This window comes from Columba livia, chromosome 4 (assembly GCF_036013475.1).
Source record: "Columba livia isolate bColLiv1 breed racing homer chromosome 4, bColLiv1.pat.W.v2, whole genome shotgun sequence".
Taxonomy (NCBI): domain Eukaryota; kingdom Metazoa; phylum Chordata; class Aves; order Columbiformes; family Columbidae; genus Columba; species Columba livia.
In genome coordinates this window covers 895,491-918,595 of record NC_088605.1, presented here as the reverse complement: position 1 = coordinate 918,595, position 23,105 = coordinate 895,491, and positions in this window count along the sequence as shown.

Below are 23,105 nucleotides of genomic sequence, written 5' to 3'. Positions count from 1 at the left end.
AAAATAATAAAATAATAAGAAATTGGAGGTTTGGCTGCTCTGTAATGTCAAATTTTGCCCTTTATTCAAAAGTCCTATTCAGGCCAGGGCTGCTGTTCTGGCTGTCTTGAGCCTCTCAGCCAGTGAAGTTGGGTAAACTCCTCATCCAGACTCCTGGAGGGTGCAACAGAACTAAAACACCGAACAAAGACCAGAGGAAAAGAAAAAAGTGTTATCAACGTTTTCTCAGCTGGAAAAACAAGATACGAGAAGCGTGATTGGCAACATTTTGGAATAGTTTTGGCAGTCTAAAAGGTGGGCACTCCTGTCCATTGGCTTTGAAGGGAAACCAGCCCAGCCCCTGGTGATGGGAGGTGAAACCTGCTTGCACCAGGTACCTGGAGCTTGCTGGGTTCCAGCATCCAGAACCTTTGAACACAAGATCACCAGCAGGTGGATCCTCACCCTGGGTGCCAGCCTGGAAATTCACATGGCTTACAGGGAGGTGGAGTCTTCCTTTTGTTCACTGTTCAGGTTCCTTGTTTCCCAAAACTGACCCCGAATTGAGGATCGATTGGCCACGCGGAACCAGGGGTGGGGTTATTTCAAGGACTGCTGGATCCATCTAGTTGAGATCCCCCAGAGAGTTATGTCAGTTTTCCAGCTCTGCCAAAGTGGTGAGGAGAATCTGACCCTGGCTCAGCATCCCTGGGAGCATCCGAACCTGGGTCAGCATCTTTGGGAGCATCTGAACCTGGCTCAGCATCCTTGTGAGGCTCTGAACCTGGGTCAGCATCCTTGGGAGCATCCAAAACTGGCTCAGCATCCTTGGGAGCATCTGAACCTGTGCTGCATTTCTGCTTGCGATGACACATTTCCCATGGTGACATTCGACATCGTGCACAGCCTGTTAACTCGGTCACTCAAGAGCATTTGCATTACAGCGGTCAGAGTCCGAACGCAATGCTGTAGGGTGAGTGCCAAACCCTGCAGAAAGGGCAGAAATCATGCACAGATTAAATGTGAAAAGGGCTGTGGTTAGACAGGAGATTCTTGGATGTATCAGTCACTCAAGAAAAACGTATTCAAGATGCTATAACAGCAGAAAATTATGGATTTTTCCTTCTTTTTTTTTCTCTGTTAACCCAGGCCATAGTACTGAAAATTCTTTGCCTGAAAGCTTTCTGGTGGGAGCTGAACGTGCTCTTTATGTGACAATAATGGCTGTATTTCCACTGGATTAAGTGGCATTAAACTATGGCTTAACTAGCCTTTGTGTTTAGGTACAAGGAACCTAAACAGTATGTTCCTTGCACCGTAGGTCAGGAAAAGAGCAGGGATGGCAGAGCCAAGAGCTGAACCCAGCTCCCCTTGAGGACAGCCCAGGGCCTCTCTGGCTTTGGATGATGGAAAACACCCTTCCAGGCTAAACTCTCATGCAAAAGGAAAACGCCACAGTGCCTGGAAGAAAGATATTCCACAGGAAAAGAGAAGGAAGAGTAGGAGGCAAGAGAAGGGAATTTGTGCCTTTAGCCCAGCTTGGTTGCCACCTAGAGATGAGGTGGTGCTGGTGACACGGCACATCCCATGGTCATCACTCTCACACCAGCAACCTCAATCCAAAATAGCATCTTTTCCTCCCATTCCACTAGCCCAGAGCTCGTCTGCATGCAGCACCAGCAGAGCAAGAAACCTTTCAGCACCAACGTCCACTCCATATGGCCACAGGACATGAGACAAACAGAAGCCAGGCTCGGAGGCAAAGACTAAAACAAGGGGGGGCTGTGGACCGTATGGCAACAAATGTTATTTGTTTACCTTCCCTGCCCATAAAATCCCAACATGGAAATAATGAATGGAGCTTGCAAATTAGTCACTAGAAATCACTTAACTCGTAAAATTTATTAGCCCAGAAACAGAGGTTTGGAGGAAAAAAAGGTGAAAAAAGCCAGAGGAGCTCTTGTCTTTAGACAAACTTTTTTTACATTGGAATTAATGGGGGTCGTGTCAGGGCATGGAAACCATATAAAACAGAGCAGGGAGGGGGAAACTCTTGCTGAGGAAGCCAAGATGAAGTGAAGTTGGATTTGGGTCAAGTAAGCATTAAAACACTGTCAAGAAGGCTGCCTTTTTAGCCAAAAAATCAAACTCCAGATAGAAGTGCAGATAGAAAGAGGTTCTGTTTTTTCAAAGTCAAAATCCAGCACGAACAGGCGATATTCAAGCACAGTTGTGCTATTGCGGGGCTAAAAATAACTTCCTTGTTAAACACGTCCCATGAATTTGTAGCTTTTCTTAAGCATTGCAAGACTGTTCATATCAAAAAGCTTAAAGGAGAGATTCATCATTCTCACAACCTATGTCTCTCTGTTATGTACTCCTCTGGGTCTAATGCCATGAGCAATTTTGGGACACAATGTCTATTTTCAAGCATAATTTGTGTTTATGAGCACCTTAGAGGTGCCGCAATGAGGACTGGACATGGTGTTGACCACTGCTGGGGCTTCACTTCTCAGCTGCCCAGGTCAGGTCCTCAAGTGGGACGTGGATTCATAAGTTATGTCTGGAGATCTGAAACGCTGATGCTGCCTTCATGAAGGAAAGAGGCAGAAAATAATCTGTTTTCCAGAACTTTCATTTAATTTGTTGGGGTTTGTTTAGGGTAGGGGCAGTCCAAGGTGAAGTATTAATACAGGAATGTGCAAAACTTCAATCCATCTTAAACCAGGCAACGTAAAGACTGTCCCCGTGTTCCCAGTACTGTTCCTGCATCTCTCCTCTAGTTGCCATGAGGAAACCAATGATGCTCCAGCATCCCAGACACTGCAGGATATGGGTGCTCCAGTCTCCTCCAGGAAACTTTAGAGGGAAGAAAATCAACCATTATGATGGTTCAGGGATGATTTAATACTTCACTCATTTTTTTCAGGAGAGAAGCCATTTTTTTTCTCTCTATTCTTCTCCTTTTTTTTGTTGTTCTTATTTCCCCTTTCTTCTTGGCAAAGGTCACACTCAGGGCATGGGAAACAGCCCAAAGGTGGGAATTATCTCAAAGTGCCTCCTGAGCAAGTTCACCCCATAATTCACTTTGCAACAGGTATTTATGAAGCAGCAGGGTATGGCACCCAGGCTCAAAAATGGGCCAGATTCCCATGGCATCCAACTGTGACTTTTCACGAGTTACGGCTCTTCATGGAAAAAGGAAAAGGAGAGAGGGGGAAAAACTTTAAAACTACATTACCATACACAATTAAAGATACCAGTTGCCACAGGTTGTCTGGGCTGAATATGGCCTTTCATATGAAATCTCAATTATGTTCAGAGTACATTCTTGTTCTTGGGGGATGGAGAGAAGGGGACAAAATTGCTAGCAGGCTTCCAAAATTTGCTGCGCCACAAGGCTGTTTTGAAACTTAAGTCCTCTACACCAGCAACTGCCTACTGTACCCAGAGCCACAGATGCCTCACGGCCTCGCTTTAAATTAAAACCAGGCTTTGCTTCTCATTCTTGTCCTAAGCCCCTGCTGCAAATTGACAAACAAGGCCCTTTGCCAACAGCTGCTAACGATGCTGCTAATGAACATTCGGCAGGAATGAATAAACAGAGGAAGATGAAAAAGCTTGGGAGGGAGAGGGGTACTTTTTTATGGTTGTCTCTGCAGACATTTTTAGAGTTTGCAATTTTAACTCAAAATCACTAGCTTTCCTTTGCAAGAGCAAAATGGACCTGTGGGCTCCTGGCAGCCTTGAGCACTTTTCCTGCTACAGGCAACCACCAGGATGATTTATTTGGGCTCATTTCCACGTGGTTGGGTTTGGCTGCCACGTGGATGCCCTTGCAGAGACTTCAGGTGGCTGCCAAGGGATTTTGCTGGGTCCCAGCCAAATTGAGCTTAATTGGATTAATTCTGAACCAGAAAGGCCATCGTGGCTTTAGTACAGTGTAGCTGACCCCCTGTAAAGTCACATCTTCAGCTGCTTTGGGGTGTCCTACAAGAAAGAAGGATGAGAGGGGCTGAGGACCAGAACCAGGATGAATGTATGACTTTCTGCCCAGTGCAGGGCACCTGGGATTTCTATGGGTTCGTACAGCTGTAGGCGTGATGGAAATGCAATCGATGGGAATAGAAGGTCTTCTGATCTTTTAAGAAGAGGAGAAAAACCAAGGCACTCCGTGAATGGGGGTCAAGCTTTCAAAGAAATCCCCAGTATCTAAGCCTCATTTTTGAACACCAGGAACTAAAGCACCACAAAGGTAAGTGTGGATGAGTTGGTCAAAATGAATGTCTCTTAGCCCTGATTCCTCTTTATTGTGACCAAAATGAGATGCCCCAGGCTGGCTGTAAGACCAGGACAGACGTAAATGATGCCCCTGAACAGACTCGAGGCTGGGTTGACATGAATTCCCTCCGGGAGCACCCTCAGGAGTCAGCTCTGGTCCTGCCCGGTTCGTGGGGAAGTCACAGGGCTGATGTGTAGCAAGAAGAATGGTCATGATTCTTTTCCAGAAGAAATCTGTATATTACTGGTTGGGATTTGATCAAAGCACTCCTTGCACTGAGTTTAAAGGCAGTCTACAAAGCCTGAAAGCTTGTTGACACATCTGAGGACAACTATGGGGTTTAGGCCTTTAGGTCTGTATTAAATCTGATGAAAACAACCAAGACAAACCCTGTGGATGTCCTAGAGGAAAAGCAGTGGAAGGGCGCTGGTCTCAAAAGGACACATCCTTGGTATTTCAAGCACCACATCACAAAACTCTATTCCAGGTGTATCAGCCTCTGAATTTCTAGCACCCAACCACTGCTGCTTCATGTGCCCGTTAAAGGGTCTTAATTCATCTGGTGTGGGCAGGTGTTGCACCAACCCAAAGATCACAGTATATGGGGTGACATGACCAGCTAACTCTTATCAGTCTTGCGGTGCCTAAAAACACTTCCAGAGGGCTCTTGGCAGATGGTCTCATGCAGAAGATGCCATCAGTTGGGAGGTCATGTATTCAGAAACTCCGAGAGGAATTGTCCCAAAGCCCTGGATGGAACTCAGCTGCTTCCAGTTGGCATGAAGTCTCCTGCTACAACACCAGATAGAGCTGCTTTTTGTTATTATGGTCTGTTCAACACCAGAGGGGAACTGGGATTTACTGGGACTCCCAGTAAGTTCATCAGTACACCCAAGAGCCTTGCCTGAGAGGTCTCCTCCCACCATTCCTGGCCATCCCATTCTGGTGAAATCTATCTGCTCCTCTTTCCTCAGGAGAGGAGAATTTCCCTCTGTGTGCCATTTTTCCCATTCTTCTGATAATATCTACCAAGCCACATCTTTAAATGCCAGCTGGATTTTTGTTCTCATTTCCAGGGCAAAAAGATTTACAAGGAGAAAGAACAGAAGAACTGGCAATATCTCATCTTGGAGGATAATGATCTGAAGGGACATTTCTCTTGTGCTGTCTCCAGCAGCTGTGTAACTATCAGCCCTCGTGGTAACGTAGGTCAGAGAATTTTTGCACATCTTAATTTGCCTTCCAATATTTACATAAAATCCATTTATTCAGAATGATTTTGCATTCCCTTTCTGTGGATGAATTTGTTGGCAGGAATATTTGAAGAACAGTTACTAGGAAGCCTTTTCTGTAATAAATTTCAGAATTTTCAACGTATTCCACCTAGTTACATTACAGCGCCTTCACTAGAAAATGGACTTTCGTCCCCTTTGTGTCAGGGTGATGAACTTTCCTGACCATGTAATCCATAAATCAAAATACTGAGCGACTAAGACCCGTAGGACTCATGCAACAGAACTTAGAAAACAGGGGATATCTGAGCCTGGAAAGCCTCAGTCATATGTCACACCCTTGATCCAGATGAGCCTGGATCTGGGGTGAACATCTCATTTGCTGCATGAACAACGAGACAGAAATGGCTTGGAGACAATGCTATTTGCATCAGGAGAAATGCTATTTGTAAGACTAAGATTTTGATGGCAAAACTACTTTGTTGTTGTCACTCTGCTATCTACCACCCTTGGAACTGCTGTTCCTCCACTCAGATGCTCATTGATTCTGCAATTTGGGGCAGAGTAGCTCCATCTCCAAACTTGTGCAGGGTCTTGCTCTAGTGAGACTGGGTGTTGGCTGGCCCTGAGGCAAATACATTTAATTAATACGATATTTGATCAAATAAGCCTCAAGAAAGATGAGTCAGACTAGTATCACATGGGAGCAGAAACAGGCAGCAATTCTTGGATGGCAGAAATCTCTAGAAATGACTATTTGATGGGCTGTCTTTTATGGTGTGTTTATTTCATTTTTAACCACAGAAATATTTGTAATCTCCTAAACACAGGCTTGTTTCCACTGCTGTGTGGTAGTTGCCCACCAGAGGAGTTCATTCCTGTTATTTTATGGTAGCTCCTAGATGCTCTAACCCAAGTCAAAGTTCTCCCAAGTATTAGGTGCAAGAGTCCAGACCTCAAAGACCTTGCGGGTCCACCCAGAGGAGACAGATGGAGGGACACCAAGGCAATATGGACCAAGGTGGCTTGACTGGGGTCACCCAGGGAAGATGAGGAAATTCTTCTGAAAGCCTGGCCCGTTTTGCAATCAGATAGCTGACGTTAACGCCATGACGCTGAGAACCGAGCTGTCAAGACCTTCCCAACACCCAAAAATATCACCTCTCCAGAGACCAGGATGAAGAAGCAAGACATCCATCATGTCAGCACATCTGGTCCCGGGCTGCTTCTGGCGCTGGGGAGCAGGGTAAGGGTGGAAAGTTTCACAGCATGTAGGGGGAGGTGGCACATCTGGATGCACTCGGGACTGGTGCGGTGGCAGCTGTTCTAGGCGCAGCTGTCAAACCCAGTAGGTCACCCCTTATCTGGAACCAATTTCTGAGAGATATATATTTTTTAATGCATAAATTTGAGACCAAAGTCTGCTTGGCACCTTCTCTCTTGGTTTCCCCTTACAGCTGGGCTTCTATTCCTTATGCAGGCTTGTCCTCAGGAGGCTTAAAAATAGATGCAGAAGCTGCGGTGCTGTTAAAAGAGCCATGCTGCTCTTCCAAGGGAAGGGAAATCTGCTCTCCTTGGAGCAGCGAAGGGTGTGAATGGGAGAAGTCTCTGTGGGAACAGACGCTGAGCTGTAAGCCCCTGCCAGCTCAAGCAGTGTTGGGTTTTCCGTAGAGTAACAGCTGGTAGCGAGGCACCCAAAAGCAGAGGGATGACCAGGCAGATTGTGACCCAGACACAGGGCACGATCTTAGTTTGTGCATCTGAACTTGGGAAGGTTCAAGTCAAAATGTCTGATTTATAAGATTGCAACTAAACAGGTTTCTTGCGACACAGACTCCTTAGGACCAAAAAATAGGTTGTTTCACGTGGTTTTAGTGTCTAAAAAAGATGGTGAACTAGTTCCCTGGGCTACCTCAGCTGGTGGAGAGGAGATTCACACCAATGTGGTTTTGAAGAGCCTAATCATCATCACATGAAGCTCATCAGATCCATAGCATCAGTGAGCCCTGAGCATCATTTTAGTAGCAGAATCATAGAATCACAGAACAGTTTAGGTTGAAGGGACCTTTCCCCAATGCCATCCCTGCCATGACAGGGACATCTTCAGCAGTTCAGGTTGCTCAGAGCCCCGTCCAGCCTGGCCTGGGATGTCTCCAGGGATGGTTCATCCACCACCTCTCTGGCCAACCTGGGCCAGGCTCTCACCACCCTCAGGGCCAATAATTTCTTCTCTCCTTTAGTTTAAAACCATCACCCCTTGTCCTGTCGTAACAGGCCTTGTTCAAAAGTCTGTCCCCACCACAAGTAGCTCTTTAGGTCACACTTGTACCCAAGTATCATTTTAGGAGCAGGATCAGCTCTCTGGTTGCCACTTGAACCTCTGGAGAGGTTCTTCTTTCATCCCAGGAGAAGAAAGGTCTTTGCAGTGCAGGATGGGGTAGAGAGAGGAAGGTTCTCCAGAGGGCTTGGTCTGGGTTTAACGCATTCTCAAGGCTCGCTGCTGCAAAGCAGAGCCCAGCAGTAAGAGACACTGATATACTGGGGCAAGAGCAATAAAAGGTTATGGGCTCTGCCTTCCCATTTGATGCTAATTCATATATTTCTCACAAGCTATTATTTGAAAAGTCACTGCCTGCTCACCATGTGTTTTTGTTTAGGTGCACAGAAAAGCAGAGATGTCCCCCCAAGTCTCCTCCTCTCCATCATTGCTGCGTGGACCAGGGAAATGCTGGATCTGGTCCTCTGGAGGACCAAGCATCACCTGTCAATGCAAGGGGTTGGTTTGGGGATGTGTCAGGCGAGTTGCAGAAGAGGGATGGAGCCGGACAGAGCTGACAGAGGGTGGGGATTGGTGCTGTGTTTGATCCCCAGATATTTCAGTAACTTCCCCAATGCCTGGAGGGTCCTGCTTTTTGTTCTCTCATACCTTTATACAGCCACCCGTGTGCAGATGTGGTGCTCACAGTGGTCACTCCTTCCACTCCAATTAAAACTCACTTAGATATGGGGCTTACTGTTGAGCTACAGACGAATACATTATAGAGATGTATAATATATGATATATAGTATTGATATGTGTATAATAGATATGCAGGTATTACATATAAGAATGTATATGTGTGTGTATACACAGGTAACTCTTGTTTCCCTACCTGATGACTGGACTAAGAATATTTAACTCTGTAGGGAACACATTCAAGGACTTTCATACACTTTAAAGCTTCATTGCCCACAGATTGTGACGCTTTTCGTGTGTCTCTCCCTCGTGATTGCAAAGGTACCTTAAAACCAGGAGCTGATAATCATAACCAGAGGGTGCAGCAGCCCCAAAATGTGATTTTAAGAGGTGCAAATGGACCTGCTCTGCCCCTTAGCAGGGAACCCAGTGGAGGCTGTTCACAAGTTGCTCGTACCCAGTTTGTTACTGGTAGCCTGAGCAGAAAAATCCAGCTCGTGCGCTTCCCACAGGATCTCAGCTTCTCCCGCACACCTTTCCGAGGGCCAAAATACACACCTCTCCACACCTCCACAACGTTCACACGGCATTTCCAATTAAAACCAAGAGGCTGCAGCACATTCCGAAATTATGTGTGAAATATGCTGACTTTAATATCACACCAGCTAATGTAGGGGCTGCTGGGCTGATTGTTACCATTCGTAATTCGCCTGCGGCGGGTGCAGAATTGAATTTCCGCTCGAGCATCCCTGAGGAGCTCAGTGAGGACGTCAGCTCCCACCTTTGGAGAGCAAGCGGAGCCTCTCTGGCCATGGACACAGTGTGTGTGTGAGTGTGTGCATGTGTTACCATGTCTGGGGGGAGTCTGGAAGGCAATAGTGTCAAAAACTCCCAGAAAAATCAGCTGTGGATGCTGAAATGAGTGGTGAAGCCTTTGTAATTCATTAACACAGCAGTCAAGTGATCCAATGGAGGACGATGAAGGCTTCCTTCTCCCAAGAGCATCATCATTTTTGTTTTTTCTTCAGGTAAATAGATCTGAGTAATGACAAGGTTAAGTGTAGGCTGCTCTCATACTTGTTTTATTGTTTTATACATCCAGAGGGTCACCTGGGTGCCCCAGAGGGGAGTTTTTTCCCATCAGCATCCCAGGCAAAGTACAAATTGGCATCACAGAAATTAGAGACCTTTTCACTCTCTACAATTGCCTGAAAGGAGCTTGGAGCCAGGGGGGTCGGGCTCTGCTCCCCAGGAACAAGAGCCAGGAGCAGAGGAAACGGCCTCAAGTTGCGCCAGGGGAGGTTGATGTTGGATGTGGGAACAATTTCTTCCCCAAAGGGCTGTGGGGCATTGGAACAGGCTGCCCAGGGCAGTGCTGGAGTCACCAGCCCTGGAGGGCTGGACAGACGGACATGAGGTTCTCAGGGCATGGGGCAGGGACAGGGGTGGGCAAACGGTTGGACTCGATGACCATGAGGGTCTTTTCCAACCAAACCAACTCTATGATAAATGCTGATGGTGGCAGGACCCCATTCCCACCCCAACCCCCCCAGACCCTGCAGTAGCTCTCCTGCTCTCATCATCTTGATGAGGTTAACAAGGCAATATTGACCTTGTCGTCTCCACTGTGTAATTAATTTACCATTTGACTTTACCTGCAGCCAGGCTGCTCTGTTTGGTGAAAATCTGGCTCTTCTTCCAGTCCTTTTGCAAAGCATGTGTGTTTGCGGGGGGATGTGGGGTGTAGGGGGGGTCACCTGGTTATAGGGTTTCCATCAAAGCCGCTGGAGGAGGTCAAGGAAACATTCCCCAATGTTCTCTATGGCTCCACTGAATTTTGGAACATCCCCCCAGTCACACAGTCCAAGGCAAATACCCTGGAACTTTTGATATGATGACAGTTATTATTAATGGGATGGAAATTATTAACAGGTTTTAAAAATTCTCAGGATCCCTTTATTATTATTATTATATAAAGGGGAGTGGGGGGAACAGAATTGAAACCCACTATGTTTCAGATGACACAGATTGACCTCAGGGGTTTGATTTGTCCCAAAAATAAGACGTGACACGGGAGCCCCATGTGGATGGGAGGGCGATGCCCCACTGCCGAGCTCAATACCCGGGTCAAAAATGTGTGTTCCCAGCTATATATTTAACCAGAATTCTGACAACACGAGTTCAACCCCAGCTCTGACAGTTGCTGGATAAATTGTTTCATGTCCCTGAACTGTGTTTTCCCACAGGGGCAACAAGGCAAGTCGAACAAATAATGAATTTTCCAGTTCACCAGCAATTCTAAAAAACTCACTCTTCAAAATTAATTCTACCAGAAATGAAATGTTTTCTTTCAATCTCAAGATGGGGTTTAGGGCTTTTTTTTTAGTCTTCTTAAAATAACTTGGAGGAAATTTCAAAACAGGGACTTGCTTCACATCAGGACATAAAAATGTTTTGTTCCCAAAGAAAGGTCTAAACAAAGTAATTCCACATTTTCAAGTGGGCTTCTTTTTCTTTTATTGTTTTATTTTTAAGCTTTTTCTTTTTTTTTTTTTTTCCACCCAAAAAGCAGTCTGGTGACACCAGACCTACTTCAAAAAGCCTGTATTTTACCAAATTTTTATTTGCTACCAAAATAAAACAAAGTCCAAACAAATTGCAGTGTTCTGCCTGGCCCTGGCTGAGACCTTCCATCCAGGAGGGCTGGGGGGATCCAGCATTCATGAGCCTGAGCTGCTCCAAGGCCCATGTCCAAGGAGAACGAGCTCAAAGAGAAGGAGGCTCTCCTGCAAAGTCCCATCTGCTCTTTGACCACTCCACTGTGGATATCCATGTGCTCCCACTGTGTTCCCAGTAGGAAACATTGGGATTCCTCTCCTCCTCTTCCTCACTGTGTCCCAGAACTCTTCCCACCCTTTCACCTCCTCTCCTGGAGCTTTGCTAAAACCTACTCGTGCATCTCTCATCCACCTCCTTGTTCTTACACCCCTCTTTAACCCAGGTGCTGCCAGGAAGACCAGACCAGTAACCCAAGAAAACTTTTCTTTGGGCTCAGCACTACAGTCCAGCCCACTGGAGAGATGTTACCACCATCTCAGGAGTGGTACCTCCATGGGGCACCATGCAAAGGAGCATGGGGATGGCTCAAGTGCTTCTCCAGTATGGTAGAGCCAGTAAGTGCGTCAACATCCCAAGTAGCAATGGATAGATCTCCCATTGCCAAGCAAAACTCAGACATCAGGAGGGGCACAAGCCACCTCCTGCTCCCTCCTGACCCGGTGGGAAGCACCACAAGGTCTTGCTGGAGCTGCTGCCACAGCAGGGGCTGTCCTGGCTGGTATCTGCCGCTGCTTATCTTCCTCCAGCTAATATTTTTCTCCTCTTAACGGTAGCTGTTTGCTACCAAGGAAAGAATCCCTTTTCTCCACCAGCCCCACAGCAGTTTCCCTCCCTACTGTCCCCCTTGTAGGAACCATCAAGATGTGCGTGCATGGCTTTCACACTGATCAAAGCAATTAATATATGTTTTCTTTTCTTCATTAGGAAATTTTATTGTTACTGTAAAACACAGCAGGGTTCGGGGCCGCCCCAAACCTCCATTTGGAGGTCCGAGTGCTGGCAGGACATCAGCGGGATCACGGACCTCATAAAGGCGCATGGCGCAGATCTTCATTCATGCATTAACTTGGCATGACGTTTATATAAACCCAGACTCAGCTTCCATTACCCCAAATCCCCAGCCGGAGCAACTGGACTCCTGTCGTGGCAATTAGTCTTCTGTCCAAGTTGGCAACTCTCTTCCTGTCAAGGTTTGGATGATTTACTGTGCTGGAATGGTCTTGTGGGGAGGTGGAGGGAAGGTCTGTTTAACTCTGTCGGCAGTAAACCTCCCTTTTTTGCCCATTCTCATCCCCTTCTTTGCCTTGTTCTCACCCTCTTGCTGCCGATACACACCAGGCTTTTCCCTCAGCACTGAGTTCACTGGGTGGTTTTGGTAGGAAGGTGGGAAGGATGCCAGATTTGCAAGAAGTCCACAATGAGCCCATGCTCTCCTGCTCCACCAGGCTCATGGGACCCAGACAGGGCGCCCTGTCCTGGCTCTGAAGAGCAGATGGTGGGCTGATACCAGCCACTGAAACAAGCTCTTGTGTCCCACCACTGCCAGGTCTTACCCAGCCTCTGTCTTCCAGCTATTTTAAGCTATTTTCAGCTACCATAGAATCACAGAATGTCCTGAGTTGGAAGGGACCCACCAGGATCATGGAGTCCAGCTCCCGTCCCTGCACAGGACACCCCATAGGTCACCCCGTGTGTCTGAGGACGGTGTCCGGTCTCTTCTTGAACACTGTCAGGTTGGGCCGTGACACGTCCCTGGGGAGCCTGTTCAGTGTCCAGCACCTCGGGGGCAAGAATCTGATATTTTCAGATATTTTCCTGCTCGTTCAAGCAGCATCCCTCACCATGATCTGAGTCCCGCAGCCACAATGTCTCTTTTTCTCTTTTATCTTCACCTTGCTGTGCCTCTCCACACTGTGTTTGCATGGATGGGACATGCAGTCAGTGTGGGTGGTGTCAGAGGGACACAAACTGCCCAAATGGCAGCAAAAATCCAATTTATCCAGATTTCAGGAAGCTTCAAACCCCACCTAAACCTCAGCGGTTTTAATGACCGTTTTATAGAGGGAAACCTTCACAAGACCTTATCCCCCATGCAATTCTCTGCCTCACACCTAAGACACTTCCACAGAATCATTGAATAGAATAATAAATATTAGGATAGTTTGGGTTGGAGGGCCCTTCCCAGCCCCCCAGCTCCCCCCCTGCCACGACAGGGACATCTTCACCAGCTCAGGTTGCTCAGAGCCCCGTCCAGCCTGGCCTGGGATGTCTCCAGGGATGGTTCATCCACCGCCTCTCTGGGAACCTGGGCCAGGCTCTCACCACCCTCATGGTAAAAAGTGTCTTACTCATCTCTGGCCACTTTCCAGGCCAACTCCCTCTTGCCATAGGGTTGTCCTGACTCAGAATTAAACCTCAAACTAGGCTAAAGGAGGCGGGATAAGTGGATAACTTTCTGGATACTCTAATATAAGTTGGGGAATGACCTATTAGAGAGCAGTGTAGGGGAAAATGGACCTGGGGGTCCTGGGCACAGCAGGGTGACCATGAGCCAGCACTGGGCCCTTGTGGCCAGGAAGGCAAATGGTACCTGGGGTGGGTTAGAAGGGGGGTGGTCAGTAGGTCAGAGAGGTTCTCCTGGCCCTCTGCTCTGCCCTGGGGAGACCACACCTGGAATATTGTGTCCAGTTGTGGCCCCTCAGTTCCAGCAGGACAGGGAACTGCTGGAGAGAGTCCAGCGCAGCCACCAAGATGCTGCAGGGAGTGGAGCATCTCCCGTGTGAGGAAAGGCTGAGGGAGCTGGGGCTCTGGAGCTGGACAAGAGGACACTGAGGGGGGACTCATTCCTGGGGATCAATATGGAAAGGGGGAGTGTCAGGAGGATGGAGCCAGGCTCTTCTGGTGACAACCAATGATAGGACAAGCAATAATGGGTTCAAACTGGAACACAGGAGGTTCCACTTAAATATGAGAAGAAACTTGTTCCTGGTGAGGGTGGCAGAGCCTGGCCCAGGCTGCCCAGGGAGGTTGTGGAGTCTCCTTCTGTGCAGACATTCCAACCCGCCTGGACACCTTCCTGTGTAACCTCATCTGGGTGTTCCTGCTCCATGGGGGGATTGCACTGCATGAGCTTTCCAGGGCCCTTCCAACCCCTGACATTCTGGGATTCTGTGATAATTTTCAAGACTGTTGCACCCTCCTGTATCTGGGACTCTGTCCCAGCCCACCCTCCCTGCAGAGGAAAGGTGCTGAGATGGCCACCGGCCACCTTCTGCCTCCTCACAACCCAACCTCAGGGTCTTTCTGGGCTTCTCCCGCCCCCTCTCCAGGATTTTCCTTCCCCCACATCCATCCCTCTGTGATGTCCAAAGGCTGAGCTCTTTCTCCACACTTGCACATCCATGCAGGGAAATCACGATGTATCTTATCTGCGTGGACTTCCCCTTACCATCAAAGTGTTGTAGCATCTCCCATCATCGCTGTGTCCTCAGACACTATCCAAAGAAATGCAGTTGGTCACAGCTTTGGTGGATGGGAGAGGAACAGAGAAAATCAAAATATTTTAACAAAAATTGAATCCTTCAAACTTTTCCCTTTGTTGCAGAACTTTCCTGCAAGCAATTTTTAAAGGTTTTTTAGAAGTTTGGCTTTTAACTTTAGCATTTTGAGTCCATCCCTTTTAAAGTTTATAATTGTTTAAATAAGTTGAGTTTAATGAAGATTGGCTATGTTTTTATTAAGTGTTTTTTTAAGTTTTTTTCTCTTTTCAATGAATCTGAAATGCAGGGCAGGGGGATTTAAAAGGTCTTTTTCATTCTTTTCTCACTTCACTGAGAAAAGTGTTGAGTTTTCAACTTGGCCCATCTGAAGTGAGCCTTGAAGTTCATATTCTTTGTTTCACCAAGAAAGAAATCATTTCAGCCATACAAAAAGCAGCAACTACCTGGGCAAGACAGACATTTGGTCCGACTGCTTTGTCCTCATTTTTCAGATGGAAAAAATATACGGAAGATTATTATTTGCAGTAATAACAACAATTTATTTTTCATAATGTCAGTAGCATTTTGGTGGGGAGAGTCCTCAGCGCTTTGGCTCAAACAAGAGCAGCTGCAGACGGTTCTTGCTTGGTTGCATGTTTTCATTTTGAGTTTCGTTGCTTCTACCACAAAAGACAAGGAGAGAAAATGAGGGTGACGTAAAACTACCAAATGTGACCTTTTCTTGTTCTGTTTTAAACCAGAACACTTTGTTTTTGCTATCAGGAACCTCCCAAATTCCCAGGGGACTTCTGAGTAAAATAAGTGTTTTTAAAGGGATTTTTTTTCCATGCATTTTTGGGTAAAACATGCGGTTTCACCTGTTTCAGTATTTGCTTCTGCTCCCTCTGTCTGTGTCTGCTCCCCACTTTGTGACAGCATGTTCCCCCAGCAAAGCTGTCTTCTGGGATTAAAACTGCTGCTGGGTTTAACGATGATCCATCTGTCAGGCTTGGAAAAACAGGAGGAGAGAACCTGCTGCAACCTGGGATTTCAGCATCCAGCCTACCCCTGGCACCACATCCTGTATTCCCCTTGGGGAACGGATGGACTTGGGACCATCTTGGCTTGTTCCATCCTTCTTAGCCCTGTTTTGAGGCCTCACAGGTGGCAGGTTTGGATGAAGGATGTTTACTGGCCCAGGTTGCCCAGAGAGGTGGTGGATGAACCACCCCTGGAGACATCCCAGGCCAGGCTGAGATCTGAAGCTCCCTTCAACCCAAACCGCTCTCTGATTCTATTATCCTATCCACATGCCCACTGCCAGCCTCTCTCCAGGCAATCTTTCCCAAGTAAGCTAAAAAGCACATTTCAATCTGCACAAATTATTGACATTTCAACCACGGAGTCTGGATACTCCATTATCTCAAGGAGATGAAGAAGCTGATATGTCTGTTAAGGGCCTTTCCACGATTGGGACATAGGAGAAGGGAAGACGCGGTTGATAATCTGATGTTTTTCCATCCTGCAACCCACCAGCAGCTTTTCCTTTGCTTTTATTTCTTCTGCATTCTGTTCATTGCACAGCTTGCCGTATATAAAAATAAACAGCCAGTTTCAAAAGCCTGTTACTGAAAAGTAGCATTTAATGGTCTCCAGAGCTTCAGCTGGTCTTCTGCAGTTTAATAGCAAGCAGACCTCATGGAATAAGGCAGCCTGGCATGTCCCATCCACCCGCCAGTGTGCAGAAATCGTTTCCTGCTACAGACAGTCTCTAGTCTCTGTTTCTCCTTGGTAGGGTGAGGCTGGATGGGACTTGGACCTGAGGGCTTGTAACTTCTGCGTGGCCCAATGTGATGCCTATGGTTTTGCTTGGGTCCGCAGGGTAGGAGTTCAGAAGAACCCCAAGGTCATCAAAGGGGGGTTTTCCCATAGCCATGATGAAGGGAAGGAGATAATGGACAGTTGCTCTCACCAGTGGAGCTCTGAACTGTTGGAATTCAGAAACACAGCATCATAGAATGGCTGGGGTTGGAAGGGACCTCTGGAGATCCCCCAGTCCAACCCACCTCCTAAAGCAGGTTCACCAGAGCAGATCACGCAGAGTCACAGAGCAGATCACACAGGGTCACAGAGCAGATCACACAGGGTCACCAGAGCAGATCACACAGGTGGGTCCAGGCAGGTTTGAATGTCTCAGAGCAGGAGACTCCACACCCGCTCTGGGCAGCCTGGGCCAGGCTCTGGCACCTCCCAGCAAACAAGTTTCTGCTCATGTTTACATGGAGCCTCCTGTGTTTCAGTCTGTGCCCGTTGCCCCTCGTTGGGCACCCTGGCGTTGGGCACCACTGAACAGAGTCTGGTCCATCCTCTGACACCCACCCTGAGATACTGATCCATTGGTCACATCCCTCTCAGCTTCTCTTCTCCACTCAACAGCCCCAGCTCTCTGTGTCTCCTCATCACAAAGATGCTCCAGACCCCTCAGCATCTCTGTGTCCCTCCCTGGACTCTCTCCAGTAATTCCTTGTCCTTCAAGGTTTAGTTCTCCATGAACTTCACTTGTAACAGAGGAAGTGAACACTTCAATGCCAGCCCTCCACAGCCTTACAGTTTGGGTGAAATAAAGACAGTAGAAATTGTTGCAGCTACTTGAATCGTCTGTGTGGTGGCTTTCAGACTGGAAGTGTCAGATAGGTTCTGGAGGTGAGCACATGTTTAAATTTGCTTTTATCCAGTCTTGTTGCAAGCTTGGAACCAGATTTAAGGTGAGAGTGTCTACATTTAGCAAAATATCTTTCCCTCGGAGACAGTGATGAGCATCTTGGGGACACTGAATACTGGCAGCTGGAGCTGTTGAACAGCTGAAAAGCAGATCCTGCTACCCTGGGTCAACACGACAGGGGCTGAGGACTTCACAGGACACAACTGAGCCTCAAGCACCAAACCCTCTGTGGCGGAAACCTGAGGCATGAGAAGATGAAGCACCATGGAGGAGGGTCCAACCTTGAGGGAAGGACCAGAGCCTACAGCCTCAGGTTGCACCAGGGGAGGTTGAGGTTGGATGTGGGGAACAATTTCTTTCCCAAAGGGCTGTGGGGCATTGGAACAGGCTGCCCAGGGCAGTGCTGGAGTCACCAGCCCTGGAGGGCTGGACAGACGGACATGAGGTTCTCAGGACGTGGGGCAGTGATGGGGGTGGGTTATGGTTGGACTCCATGATCGTGAAAGGTCTTTTCCCACCAAAATTATTCTATGATTCTATGAAGGTCAACACCCAATACGACCTCAACCGGTGCTCTAGCTGCAATAAAAGCCTGAAACGTATCCACAGCCATTTCCTCTCTATTTTAGCTCTTGTGACAACATTTTCTTTTAGCTCTTATTCTTGGTTGGGATTTACTCCTGCCTGTTTTGTGGCTGTCAGATGGAGACTTCTGAGACTGCTTCTTGCTGGGCTAAACAAGCCTATGTCTTCTAATCTTTTCCTACAAGGAGTCTCCATTCTCCCAGGTACCTCATAGCTCTTCCCTGCGTTTTCTCCAGGTCCTTGGCTGGCTCCCTGCACTCCAGTTTTGCAGAAAGGCTGAAGTCTGCAGAAAGGCCCAGGATGGACAACATCTGGGGCAGGTCCCCAGCTGGTGCTAATTCCCCCCATCGCCTGGCTGAGATGGGTGGGGAGGTATGAAGGAGGGGATTATCCTTTCAACGGTTCATTCTTTATGAACCATTGGAGAATCAGTAAAGGTCTCCAGCATTGCTGTGTGGTTTCCTGTGTTCAAGCCACGAGGAAGATGATACCAGCTGTCTCCATTGCCCATAAGATTTGTGTTTTCTGGTATTTCTTAAAACAGCCAGTGCTGTATGGGTATTTTTAGGATTTTTACTTGCAAAGAAAATCTTGGAATTTCAAATCCTTGATTACTCAGACAGCTAGGGGAAAAAATAAAAAAGCAGCCTTCGTATTATTCTTTCCATCTTCTTTCCTTCTGATTGCATAATTTCTAAAAAAGAGTAATAGTTTTGAGGGGCCTGACTCCAGATTGCTCACAGTCCCCAGGGTAACAAAGAAGGGATGGGCAGAAACACACTACAGCGAGAGGAGCTCCACCAGACCTGGGCTTGGTGGCATCTCACCCAACTTCCAGCACTGAGGACCTTCCTGTCCCTCCAGGGCAGCTCCAAGTCCCCAGACAGACCCAGCCCCACCACTTTAAGACTCTCTTCAGCTACAGTGACTCATCTCCACAGGTGCCAATTGTTCTCTGTTGACTACAGAGGAGGACAATCAATTCAGGCTTTGTTTTCCAGCCTACAGCCATCTACATTGCAAGCAGATGACTCTTCCCACTGTGTTTTCATTGGCAAACAGCAACCATAAATCTCTTGCTTGTTCAGGTTTGGGGTTTTTTTGTTGGGATTTTTTTTTCCCTTTTCCATATCCACCAAATCCCATTTGTCTTTATTTGTTTCAGACAGAAGTACAACCTTGAGCCTGGTCCAAAGGACAAAGAAAAACGGGGATAAAGAGGCTGCTGCCTTCTCCACCAACTGCTGATCCAGTTTAAGTGCCCTGGCTTCGTGCTTTTCATAAACATGGGATTATGCTGTTTCCAGAGAAAACCACCAAAAGGTCCCATCGTTGGAAGGTAGAACAGATTAATTTCTCTTATGCATGTTGAGAAGGACATAGAGGGAGAGAGAAGCCAGATCTGAGAGAGCTGGGGCTTTGCTAATGCGGGAGGCTGTAATTCTCCATTCCCCATGGGCTGGTGGCCTTTGATGAGGTCTGGACACAAACTGATGGCAAACCACAAGTGAAAAATGAGGAGAGGGTGGGGGAAAGAGGGAGAAAAGACCAAAGAGAGGGGGGAAGGTGTAGCCTGGGCACACACGACTTGGAGAAACGCTTCTGTTGCCATCAACCAACTGGACCTGTGGTTTGAAGATGTCACAGCTCCCGCAGCCTGGTACGCATCCCAGATCACCACTCAGACCAGGCTCACCCTCTGTCCATGCTCTCAGTCTTCAAGTCATTGCTAAAATGTTGCCTGAGCCTGGAAACCACAATGTTCTGGCCATAGGGAGCTGAAACATGGAGAACTTCAACCTCTTCTCCATGGACTGGGTGGATGTGGTTGAGACGAGGACAAGCCTGGTTCAGCCTGCACCAGGCACAACGTGGACTCTTTGTACTACAGCTGTAGCCCAGTGTGGACAGAAAGCACATGGTCCTTGAGACTCAGTGGGTAGACCTTGCTGAAGACAAGGAGAGGAGGTGCCATGACCACCACAGTGAAACAAGTGTAGCTGAGACCTTTCTGTGCCCCAAAACCTCATGGGCATGGTGCAAAGAAAGCACAAGGCGCCTCTCCTTGTTGTGGCATTGATTCAGTCCAAAGCGTGCGACCTTCATTCACTGACACCCCTGTTTTCTTTGCACAGTTCTTCCACAACTTGGCATGTCGGCAGCACCCTCCAGGCCTGAGGAACCATTTGATCTCATCTCCTGCCTCTGATCCAGAAGGAGGGTACAGAAATGGCAAAGGGGGTGTTAAACCCTGCACCATTCATTCTCTTGCATGACTTATTTTGCAATGATTTGTCATTATATTTGACACCTAATGGGGAAAGTCCCTGCCCTGCTCAGAAAATCTCAGCCTCACTCAAGGTCCCGCTCTGGGATTTTGCTTTCTCCTGTGGCAACAAGTTCACAAGGGGGTGCAAACATGCCAAACTGGATCACAGTCGTGTTTCCTTTCTTCTTGTTGTCTGTAGGTCATCCTGGAGTCACAGTCTGAGGGGATAAGAAATTTCCAATCAATGTTCTACAGACTTGTTGATGGGATTTGCTCAGCCACAAATAAACACCTCAGCTGGATCTCGTCAAGCTCCTAAAGACTGAACACAGAATGACTCCTCCAGGGCTGTGAAGCAGGACAAGACAAGTTAAAGGTGAAAAACAAGTTCTGGGCAACTTGACACTTATTCAATCTTAGCTCCACTAGCTCAGCAAAGCAGCAGCAGCCACAGCCACCCTTAGACGGGATTATTTTGTCGCCTTGCAGTCTGGATGATCGTGCACATGGACTGGAACTAACACCAGACACCCAGCACACAGGTAGGGGTGCATGGAGTCAGAGGATGGTTTGGGTTAGAGGGCCCTTCCCAGCCCCCCCAGTGCCCCCCCTGCCATGACAGGGACATCTTCACCAGCTCAGGTTGCTCAGAGCCCCGTCCAGCCTGGCCTGGGATGTCTCCAGGGATGGTTCATCCACCACCTCTCTGGCCAACCTGCCCAGGCTCTCACCACCCTCAGGGCAACAATTTCTTCCTCATGTCCAGCCTGAATCTCCCTCCTTTAGTTTAAACCATCACCCCTTGTCCCATCACAACAGGCCCTGCTCAGAAGTCTGTCCCCAACTCTCTTACTGGCCCCTTTTGAGTCCGGAAAGGCCACAATTAGGTCTCCCTGGAGCTTCTCTTCTCCAGGCTGAAGCACCCCAAGTCATTCACAATGGAAAGGGATCACAACTGGCTCTACTGACATTGCAAACCTGCTGCATCTTTCTCTGCAGTGTCTGTCAGCTTGAGCTCCTCTGCAGCAGAGCTTTGGATCTGGGAAGCATGGGAACTGTGAGATGCTGACTTTGCCTGGGTTGGCAGGTTTCTGCAGCCAGGATGGATGAACTGAAACCTTAAGCACCAGATCTTGAGGGCACACACAGAGCTGGGTGCTGGAGATCCTCTAGGTGGTGCCAAGTTACAGCTGACAGCATAAAATCACAAAATCATAGAATCATTTTGGTTGGAAAAGAACTTTAAGATCATGGAGTCCAACCATTAACCCAGCACTGCCAAGTCCAACACTACCCCATGTCCTGAGAACCTCATGTCCGTCTGTCCAGCCCTCCAGGGCTGGTGACTCCAGCACTGCCCTGGGCAGCCTGTTCCAATGCCCAACAAAATTGTTGTATCTGCAAAGGTGCCACTGGGAGCAGACAGAAAACATATAACCCATAAAACCTAATCCCTGTGTGGAGGAGAAGAGCCGTGGTTGTGCCGCTGACTTACTGCAGTCCGCATCCAGCCTGAGAAGAACAGATTACTTTAACGTTATGAAGACAGTGACCACTTTTCTGCAGCATGTGCAGCTCCCAGCGCCACAGGTGCCTGACTCCTGAACGAACGCCTGGTAGCACCAGCATCTCCAGCATCACTGTTCATACTGTAATCACAGCATCAACAACTGGAAAAAGCATTTTTAAGTGCCCAGTAGTTACCACCACAAGTGCTTCTGACCTGGAGCTTTCCAGAAGAAAAAGGGTTAACATGGGCTTGTGTTCCCTCACCCTCCTAGGGGGCTGTGCGGGAGCCCTGATGCTGCTCCAAGGCACAGCCAAGGGCCTGGGGGTCTCCCCAGTGTCACCCCAAAGGCCAAAGCTCAGACTGAGTTGCACTCAAAGGTAAGAGAACGTTTCGCGGTGCCGAGGCTGCTCTGCTGCTGGGTGTGTTTAAAGCACCGGTTATTTGAGGAGGCTGGGATGTGAATGGGAAAAGCAGACGAGGGGGGAAGGAAAAGAAAAGCTAATTTTCCTTCTGGAAGCTGATGCATGGCGGAGAGGAGAGGCGGCAGTTTCACGCCCCATTGCTTGGGTGCCTCCATCCTCAGCGCAGAGCAGAGCGCCGAGACGTGATGCACAAACCATCCCCGAGCGCCTGGTGTGTGGCTGGTGTGGGATGGACACAGACGGCCGCACGGACAGGCTGGCGGGTGTCCTGGCCATGGGGGGACCGTTCTGGCCATGCAGGAGGCTGGGGAGAGCTCAGGATATCAGCCCAGGGGCTCCAGAGAAAATGGAGCCGCCCTCATACTCATCATAGGCTTCCCTCTCATCATGTGCTTCCCTCTACCAGGAGGACTTCCCAGGACCAGCAAACACCATTCTGTGTCTGGGAGTATTTTAAGGGGTTAGATCCTAAGTTTAGACTGAAACCAGTTGTGTCACGCAAGGCCAGGGCTCTGTCCCCATTCCCAGATGAAGATTAGAGCACTGCCCCATGTCCTGAGAACCTCCTGTCCGTCTGTCCAGCCCTCCAGGGATGGTGACTCCAGCACTGCCCTGGGCAGCCTGTTCCAATGCCCCACAGCCCTTTGGGGAAGAAATTGTTCCCACATCCAACCTCAACCTCCCCTGGGCAACTTGAGGCCGTTTCCTCTGCTCCTGGCGCTTGTTCCTGGGGAGCAGAGCCCGACCCCCCTGGCTCCAAGCTCCTTTCAGGTAATTGTAGATCCATAGGATTCTTTTGCGCTCTCCTATTCCCCAGCCACCCCCCTCCTCTCCAGCCACCTCTCACTTTCAGTAAGTGTATTTTGGGTGTTCGGGTTTATTAATGAAGGGGGCATCAACCTCTTTGCGAGCGACTCACCAGGAAAACGCTGGAGGTTGGGTCCCCAAAGCCAAAGGCAGCACAAGTTCCTTCACCCACCCACTCAGACACAAGTGCCTCCTCCTTGCGGGATGCTCCAGATCACCCATTACCTTTGTGAGGCCGTGCAC